This window comes from Tribolium madens, unplaced genomic scaffold (assembly GCF_015345945.1).
Source record: "Tribolium madens isolate multiple individuals breed KSU strain unplaced genomic scaffold, Tmad_KSU_1.1 Scaffold_97;HRSCAF=244;Tcas5.2_LG3a, whole genome shotgun sequence".
NCBI classification, from domain to species: domain Eukaryota; kingdom Metazoa; phylum Arthropoda; class Insecta; order Coleoptera; family Tenebrionidae; genus Tribolium; species Tribolium madens.
The window spans coordinates 13,519,951-13,530,640 of record NW_025401069.1 but is presented as its reverse complement, the minus strand read 5'-3'; positions in this window follow the sequence as shown (position 1 = coordinate 13,530,640).

The window sequence follows — 10,690 nt, the reverse complement described above, 5'->3', positions numbered from 1 at the left end:
TATTATTTATTATTTATTATTTATTATTTATTATTTATTATTTATTATTTATTATTTATTATTTATTATTTATTATTTATTACTGTTATAAACAGCTCGGCTATAAAAAACCTCTTTTCCACCTTGTGATATAATATACTATTAGTTTATAGAGAGCTTGTGAACTTGCTTTTCTCTCTTTCATTATTGGCCAAGGTCAATAATGGGTTAGAGATGGGTAAATACCGATATTAGAGAGTAAAACATTATCATCACAAGTATTAGAGAAGTATTTTGAGATGAGATTAAAATAATTCTTCGTTAAAAGCATTAGAAGAAGCCCATCTCTAATTCTTCTGTGTTTGTCAAAACAACAAATGAGGTTATTTCATGTTGAAATACTGCTCAGTAGGCGCCAACTTTAATTTTTTTTGCAGTTTCTATGTTATTTTAACAAATATTTCATATACTAAAATTATAATTTTTTATTAGATGCTGAAGTAAAAAAATAACATAACTAACAACTAACTTAAGTTAATAACTCAGGTAAGTAATTCATTTCTGTGAAAAAAAATAAATTAATAAAAATAATTGTTATGAAATACGAGATGTATGTCTGAGACAACATGCCCACAGTTTTATGACGGTTATATAACCATGAAATATAACCGCCCTTTTTAGCTAACTGTTATAAATATAACCAGAGCTAAGTTATTTAACTAATATATAAACGAGGTTATACAACCGTCTTTATATTTCGTTTATATTTTTTGTTATATTTAGTTATCTAACGCAAGCTTATTTTTCGGTTCGATAACCGTCCTTATATTTCTATTAAATTTAGTTATCTAACTTTTATATACGCGTGGTTATATTTTGGTTATATAACCTTCCTTATATTGCGGTTTTGTTTCGTAACGTATCTTCTATATGTATCTTGTGCATATATCACTTTTTCTTATAATCCAGCCTGTATAACCCTTGCTATATAACTATGGTTAGATAACGGTTATATAAGCTGATTGATTCTTGAATAAGTCTGTCAACATGGGCTAGTAAGAAATATACTATTTTGTATGTAAAATAAGGTGTTTTTTTTATTTTGTTTGAATATATTTCTAAGTGAGTTTCATATTGCCCGGACTTACCCTATTTGTTCCAGTTACGTTCTCTCGGTGCTTTTTAAGTAAAAAGCCAAGTAATTCACACATTTAAAAAATTATTATTTCTGTTCAAAGTGGCCACTTAATCCTGTAAATGTTTTGTGTTTATTGTAAAAACAAATAATACTAGTTAAGAGCCAAATAAATCGTTAATTACAGCTTGTGCACTGTTTTAATTATGGTATTTTTCCGGAAAAACGAGTTTATTAATTTAAATTGGTGTAGTGAGCCAATGAGAATGTTGATGAGTCGTTAATATTAATTATGATAAAATTGTGTTTTATGTCATTTAATTTCGCATGCAAAGTGTTATAATAACAAAGTGTTTCGCGCTTAGCGTTGCAATTCATCAAGCTTTTCATTAATTTTTGGATTTAGTTAACTAATGAAAGGTAGTCGGACATAATAATTTTATTAATTGCCGTCGCAAAATGAATTATTTAGTTGCTTGGAGAGCAGGTGATCCATTTTATAAATTATACGAAAACACATGTATTTAATACAATAATAAAAGGAAGTTCATCGGTTACATGCATGACACCTGCACGAGACAACACACAATATTTTTTTTTCAAGTGAAGAAACAAACACTGCATTCGCGTATTTTATTTATTATATATCTTCATTAAGTTGGAATATTTCCGTTCATCGATCCATAAAGCCTTATTAACCTGTCAATGTTCGCCGGAAATGACTCCGATTCTTTATCAATGAGTTCGGCCTTTAGAGATATTAAATCAAAATAAAAAACATGAAACGTCAAGTGGTCTTTGCCATAACGTCACTTACCATGGAACATAATTAACCACCGCTGGTAAGCTTAATGGCTTCTTTGCTACGTGGCGAGAATTCATTTTTATAATTCTACTTAACTGATTTACCGAAACCACAGTTTTTTTCATTTCCGAAAATCACCAAATTTTACACGACTTGGCAACACTATTGAAAATAATTTGCTTCAAAAACCAAGGAAATGTTGAAAAATACTCAGTTTTGCTCAAATAAAAAAAGACTTTCCTTTTGTTTACCTAAAATATGCTTTAAAGCTTTTTTAATGATCTTTGTTGAATTAGCAACGTTGAGTACGATTTTTATGTTTTTCAAGACGTCTATAAGAGATACAGAATCGAAAAAGATGCAAAAATAATATTTTATTTTTGACCTAATTTACTACACCAATAATTGAAAAATTAGTATTTAGTTTTTTCATTTCCAAAAAATAGAATTCTTACTAAACTTTTCACCAAATGACCAGGCAAGCGTGAAAATCGCTAGATCTGGTAAAATTTTACAAGACCTGGCAACACTGGTCGAAATATCTTGTTGTAAAAGACAATGAAATTTTAAAAAATTCCCAGACTTGCAAAAAAACTTAAAATGTCGCAAATGTAACAAATGCCAATCAAGACTTTTGAAAACATCTTTTTTGTCAACCTAAAAACATGTTTTAACGCTTTTTTACGATCTTTATTGAATTGATTAAGATTCAGAATCACATAAAAATAAATTAATCAAATTTTAACCAATTTAGAGGTTTTTTTTTTCAATTTGTTTAAGAAAATTTGGCGAAATAATTAATAAGTGTCTAGTTGAAAAGTGCCCGAAAAAGATGCAAAAATAGTATTTTACTTTTGACTTAATTTACCATATAATAATAATAATAAGCCTTTATTTACTACAGGAAATCCCATTTACAGCAAATTTGTTAAAAACCATATCAATAATTAAAAAAAATATTATTAAGACTTTTCATTTCCAAAAAAAATCACAAGAATCACAAGAATTCTTATTGAAATTTTCACCTAAAGAAATTTTACACGACTTGGCAACACTGGTCAAAATAATTTGCTTTAAAAACCAAAGTAATGTTAGAAAATACTCAGTTTTGCAAAAAAACTTAAAATTTCTCAAATATAAAAAGACTCCTAAAAACATGTTTTAAAGCTTTTTTAATGATTTCTGTCGAATTGGCAACGTTGAGTATGATTTTTATGTTTTTCAAGACGTCTATAAGAGATACAGAATCGAAAAAAATGTAAAAATTGTATTTTATTTTTGAGCTAATTTACTATACTAATAATTGAAAAATTAGTATTAAGTTTTTTTCATTTCCAAAAAATAGAATTCTTACTAAAGTTCTCACGAAATGACCAGGCAAGAGTGAAAATCACTAGATCTGGTGAAATTTTACAAGACCTGGCAACACAGGTCTAAATATTTTGTTGTAAAAGACAAGGAAATGTTAAAAAATACCCAGATTTGCAAAAAGACTTAAAATGTCGCAAATGTAAAAAATGCCAATCAAGACTTTTGAAAACATCTTTTTTGTCAACCTAAAAATATGTTTTTTTACGAGTTTTATTGAATTGATTAAGATTCAGAATCACATAAAAACAAATTAAACAAATTTTAACCAATTTAGTGTTTTTTTTTTCAATTTTTTTAAGATTTGGCGAAATAATTAATAAGTGTCTAGTTGAAAAGTGCTTGAAAAAGATGCAAAAATAGCGTTTTATTTTTGATTTAATCTACCATATAATAATAATAATAATAATAATAATAATAAGCCTTTATTCACTACAGGAAATCCCACTTACAGTAAATTTGTTAAAAACCATATCAATAATTAAAAAAAATATTATTAAGTCTTATCATTTCCAAAAAAAATTACAAGATATTAGAATTTTTATTGAAATTTTCACCTAAAGAAATTTTACACGATTTGACAACACTGATCAAAATATTTTGCTGCAAAAAACAAAGGAAATGTTTAAAAGTACCCAGCCTTGCAAAAAAAGTCTTTTCATTTCCAAAAAAAATCACAAGATATTAGAATTCTTATTGAAGTTTTCACCTAAAGAAATTTTACACGACTTGGCAACACTGATCAAAATATTTTGCTGCAAAAAACAAAGGAAATGTTGAAAAATATCCGGACTTGCAAAAAAACTAAAAATTTCTCAAATATAGAAAGTTTTAATAGAACAATTTTTACCCAATTTAGTGGTTTTTTCGATTTTTTGAGAAAATTTGGCAAAATAATCAAGTTGAAAAATGCTCGAAGATAATGCAAAAATAGTATTTAATTTTTGACCTAATTTACCACATCAATAATTGAAAAATTAGTTTTGTTTTTTTATATCCAAAAAAAAACACCACCAGATATTAACAAAAGTTTTCACCAAATCACCAGACAAGCGTGAAAATCGCTAGATCTGGTGAAATTTTACAAGACCTGGCAACACTGGTCAAAATATTTTGTTGTAAAAAGTAAAGAAATGATGTTGAAAAATATCCAGACTTACAAAAAACTTAAAGATTCTCAAACTGCAAAAACTATTTTTGCATCTTTTTCGAGCACTTTTTTAGTCCAAATTTTCTCAAAGTTTATACTTTTTCAACTCGCTAGGACACCGTGTTTAATTTTGATCAATTGCATTAAAAATTAATTTTCTTAGATTTAAACCCACAGTGGACTGGATTAGTTAAGTGATTCATTAAATTCCCAAGCATGTTCCCTATCTCTTAATTATAAATCTGTTAATGAAAAGAGTACACGCGGTAAAAGAAAACCGATTAACGTTGATTTAATTTATGATAATAAAAAGTCATGATTTGTTTTGTATTTATAATAGCGAATAAACGTGGTGAACTCAATTAATAATTGCAGCGTAAGCGGTAGAGTCATTATCAATTCCTTTGTTATAGCGATCTTGAAATACTGCTGCGTCGCGATTTTAAAATAATATTAACGCAGATTGATTTGTTCAAATGATATCTCAATACACAACATCAAACAAATTACTTAAAATTTTTCACTCATAACTAATTAATAGGAATTTTAAATTTTTTATATTGGCTACTCAACGGCTAAGGTTGGCTAAAAATCAATTTCCCCAAATCAAATTTTGAAACTAATTAAAAGAGAGACAAAGTTATGGAAATCTCTTGTCTAATTCTAACGTTTTACATGTTACCAACTTAATTTCATAACCATAGACAACTTGAGAAAAATAAAGTATATCATAGGAACACCTACATATTTTCACTTATTATTGAGTCAATAGGAAATTTTTATTTTTAATATTGGCAACTAAACTGAGTTTGCGACTCAATTTCCCCAAATCAAAATTTAAAATTATCCAAATAAAAGAGAAAAGTTTTGAAAATTGGTACTTCTCTTGTCTAATTCTACAGTTTCACACAAATCAATGTAACCAACTTAATTTTATAATCATGCAATTACTTTGATCAAAAATTTATCAGTAAGTTTTGTAAATTTTGTATCAATCATGTATTTCAAGTGTTGATTTTTAATAAACCACCAAACTATTAGTAAATTTTTTTGAAGAATAAATTTAGACTAAGTATATAATTAAAATAGGGTAAGCCAGGAGATTGTTCGAGAAGGGATTTACCCGGATTTACCCTACAAGCTAACATTTTACCCGAAACTCCATTAAAAAAAACAAAAAAAGGAAAAAAAACGTTGATTACGTAATTTTTTTTTACTTTATTTTAAATTGATAATTGAATGGGTGAGTGGATAAAGGTGTTATGTATTTTTTTTTGAAAACTGGTATTTTTTTAAATAATTTTTTTCGCAATATTCTTTTATTGAAAATGAAAAAGTGTTAGTCAAAATTTTGAGAAAAAAAATCGCATAAACCCAAAAACAAACAAAAATCATTCATAAAATACGATCACATTTTTTATATTACTTTAATTTATTTGAATTATTATTTTCTGAAGGCAAATGATTTAAAAAACCGCTTGCTTTCATACTTTATATTCACCCTGTATAATTTTTAATTTCTTCTCATTCATTATTTGATTCTAAAACTTACTTTAATAAAAACGAACATGATAAACCAAAAAAAAATGAGAAGAGTAAAGAGGAAAAAATAGAAGAGAAGAGAAATTAGAGAAGAGAAAAAAGAGAGAAAATCGTCAAAATTTCTACTTATTCTTAGTTTTGACTGTAAATGTGTAATTTTTTTGATTTCAAATCAAAAGACTTTCAGAAAAATATAGCAGAAGCAGAATTCAAATAAAGAAGCACAAGGTGTAAAATAATCAAATATTATTATTTTAAATTCTTTAAAATTCTTTTTTTAATTTTGATTACAAATGTGCCTTTTTTGTTTTCACTATTTCCTTTTTATGCATATTTTAATTTGAAAACTCCATTTGACAAAGAAATTAAGAAAGAAGAAACAAAAAGTAGAGAGAAAAGAGAAGAAAAAATCACAGTAAATCAATACCCGCTGGCTTAACTCTCCGGGATTTACCCTACAAACCAATATTTTACCAAAATCACAACAAAAATAAAAAACACTGTTTTGGTTCATTTAAATTAAATTGACAATTATGTTTGCAGAATTTGAGTTCCCTTTCAAAAACTCCCAACCCGAAACGGGTAATTTTGTCCAATTTTCTGCAACTTTTGTAAAATAAACCGAAATAATTTATGTTTTCCCGTCGATATTTACATCCTGTCTATAAATTTCCCCGTCGAAAACCGTCTACAATTAATAAAACCGAAACAATATGATCCTAATTTAAAATTCAAATCGATTGTGGTACCAAAATATATTCCCCTTAATTGCATCAATTATTCAACGTAATTTCACTCCTCACACCCACAGCCGTTAGAAGAGAGACTCTGTGGTAAAAATCGCGCCAAAATCGTCCGTTAAAAAACAGAAAGCTTGAACAAACAACAACGTCTGGAGAAGATTGAAAGGTCCCGCATAAGAATAGGGCACGTGGATATGAGGGAAAGGCACCCTCAAGACTATCTTATTATGTATTATAGGATGTTATTGTGCACCTTTTAAGCTCGCTTTCCGATGAAAAACGTTACAGTCGAGGCTTTGTGATTCATATTTTTTTTTCTTATTTTTTCACCACTATATAACGCAATTAACATAGTAATTGGAACTGGAATAAGATACGCATCTCGGCTTAAAAACTTGAAAACTTGAGAACCCCCACCAAATCCGTAATAATAATTTATCATGACGGGAGCAAATTACACAAGATTTCTGCACAAAGGCCCAAATAGCACAAACATTTGTCCGAATTTGGGGCTAGCGTGCAAACAAGGGTGTTAAAGAGCCGCCTGACCGGCGGTCAAACCTCCAAACCAGTCATTTTTTCGCAACTTTTATTCGTTGAAAAACGTTGAAAGTTTGTTGGGGCGATTGTGTTTCTTCTTGCATCTTGCGTTGATCTTTTCCAGGCATTGTTGGAGATTTTGTAAAGATTGGAGGCACGCGCGCCAACTCTCTGAATAAAAAATAATTTATGGACCGAAACAACATATGTTCGCTGTTTATATTAGAATTGTCACTAAGAATGAACGATTTTTTAGGGAAATTTTACTTTTTTGTGTTGATACAGTTAAATGGTAATTGGCGACGCTTCCGTTTTCCTCTTTCGTCATTTATCACGTTGCAATTGCGCTTTCAGCTTAGTTTGGTCATAAATCATATCATTATGCTTATTATAGTGCTCAACTAGTGCATTGATCAACATTATCGCCGATATCGATGTTTGAACAGAATAAAAAACACGAAGATAGTAAAACAAAATAAAGAACAGAAAATTAAAAAATAAAGTTTAGAGAACATAAAATAAAGAAATAAGAATGAAAAGCAAAAAGTAACAGCAAATAAAAAGTGGAAAAGAAAACAGTAAACAGAAAATAAATGTTGGTAGATTAGATTATAGAAAGCAGAGAAAAAGCAACGGAAAACAAAAAACATGGAAAATAGAAAACAGAAAAAACAGAATGAAAAACACGTGAAGCAGAAAATACAGTTTCGAGAACTTAAAAAAGTAGAAAAGGGACAGAAAACAGAACCTGGGGAACAGGAACAGAAAGTAGAGAGTGAACGCAAAAAATAAAAACAGTAAATAAAGAATAGAATTGTAATTACAAATTGTTTGCAGTTTCTTCTCTTTTTATTCTATTCTATTCTCTTCACTTTTCCACTTTCTGTCAAATTATTAAAATTTTCTTTTTTTTTTTAAATAATACAATAATTAATTAGTTAATTTGTTATCGTCACACTTTGAAGCAATTTTCTCAAACGGTTACCTAAGAGCGAAAAAAATCACGGTCAATGCCCGGGTTACATACACGGTTTTTTCTGCAAATTTTACAAAATGACAAATCACTAGAAAAATAAACTGTCCAAAAATGACCACTTTTATGACTAAATGTGACAAGTAAACGCTTTACTCCTCAGCCTTGGAGCAAAAATGTTATTTTTGCCCCTAAGCGTTTATACTTTTACCCTGACATTGACTATTTTAATATTGAATTAAACTCAAATTTTTATTATAAAAATTTAAAAAATTGTAATTACAAATTGTTTCTTTTCTTGTTTTCTATTCTTTTCACTTTTTCCACTTTCTGTCGAATTATTTTTTTACTTTTTTAGGGATACCCTGTATGTTGTTGAAAAAACAATAAAAATTAAAAAAATTGTAATTACAAATTGTTTGCAGTTTCTTCTCTTGTTTTTTTCTATTCTCTTCACTTTTCCACTTTCTGCCAAATTATTAAAATTTTCTTTACCTTTTTAAACTAATACAATAATTAATTAGTTTGCTTCCAGTTAATTCTACTTTGTTTTTTTATTCTTTTTTTCTCTTTAACTTACTTCTGTTCTTTAATTTTTTACTGTTATTACAAAAAATTTCGATTTTTTTAATATCTCAGGTTTTTTGTTTGAAGTTTTTTCTTTTCTTATATTATTTTGTTTCATTCCAGGTAATTGATGTTTTTATGTTATATCAAACAATTGCTATGAGAAATATATTATTATTCTGAACTATAATTTTTTTACTGTGCAAAATATTATATTTTACTGATTACTTTTAATTTTTTGCCTTGCAAAAATTATTGAACAAATATTATTGTGCTTTCTTTAATTTAAATTAACAATGTGAAAAAATTACACAATGTCTCATAGAACAACATTCACTTTTCATCGTTCTTAAAAAATTATTTTAAAAAATTTAGGGAAATGGAGAACAAATATGTTGTTCAAAAGGGACAATAAAAATTAAAAAATGTGTATTTTTATATAAAATACTTTTTTGTGTGCAGTTTCGTCTCTTGTCTTTTTGCTATTCTCCTAACTTTTATACTTTTTGCCGTATTATTGAAATTTTCTTTACTTTTTTTAAATAATACAATAATTAATCAGTTTGTTTGCAGTTAATTCTGTTTTGTTCATGTTTTCTCCTTTTTGTTCTCTTCAATTTACTTTTGTAAAAAAATGTTACAACCTTATAGCTTGTACTTTCTTCTTTGCGGTAGTAAAAAAAAAATATTTCTTAGTCTTAGTTTTTGTGTAATTAATTTTTAAAAAACGTCTTATCGACTAATAAAATTTTAGTTTAAAAATATTGTCATAAAAATCTACATCCAAAAACGCTATGAAACATGTGGTGTTACATTTAAAAAACGCAAGTTTGTATTGTAACTTATTTTTCAGACACACTGTATAATTGAAAATAATTTTAGGCGATGGACTAGATTAGTATTTATCAATGTCCAAAATATTTTTTTAATTTTACCATTTAAAGGCCACTAATGGACATTTTTAACTCGCTGGGACACCCTGTATATAGCTACAAATCCCGAAAAATTCCCAACCACTAATCATAAAAATTATAGAGCAATTAAAAAAGGAGTTTCGCCTTCAGCTCTAAAACTATTACCTCCTCCACCTATAATAAGCAATTATGGTCAAGAGACGACTCCACGAAAATCTATCTATCGCTCGATTCGTGATAAAATTTCACTCAAGGTCGACCAATCGGGAAGCAAATTAAGATCTATTAAAGCATTGATTGGTTGACCTTGTTGACTTTAGAGATTCGTGCGGCAAATTTCGGACAGCTACCCTGTTGTTTGTAAACCACATATTGCAAAACGATGGACGCAAGCAATACTCTATTATTGTGTTGCGTAATGGCACACTTTTATTAGATAACGTTTGACGTCAATTTTTTCGTGTTTGTAAATAAACAAACTTTTTGCTGATATTTATACGACGAGCCATCAGCGAAACGTCAGTTCAAACAGTGATTTAAAAATGTTATACAGAGTGTACCAATTAAATTTATTAATGAAATTTAAAATAAAGATTAATGATGTAAGTAGGTGTTAAGCAATACAAGGGATTTTTTAATTAAATTGTTTGACACTTAAGGAAATAACAAAATATTTTTTTAATCTACTAATTTTCTCACTAAAATGTGGTTATTCAATGCAAACAACAATTAAAAACAAAAATTATACGATTTTGGTGAATTTTTGTTATGCACATTTTTAATTAAATTTAAATTAAGTTGGCAACATTAAGTAATAGATACGAAATTTGAAATGTACCAGAACCCATATTTTCTATATTTGTAGGTATCACAATGTTGCCAACTTAACTTTTGAAACCTAGGCCTAACAAGAAGTTTTATTGTTCAATTTTTTTCAAAATATACAATATTTTAGATCAATTTTTAATTTTTTG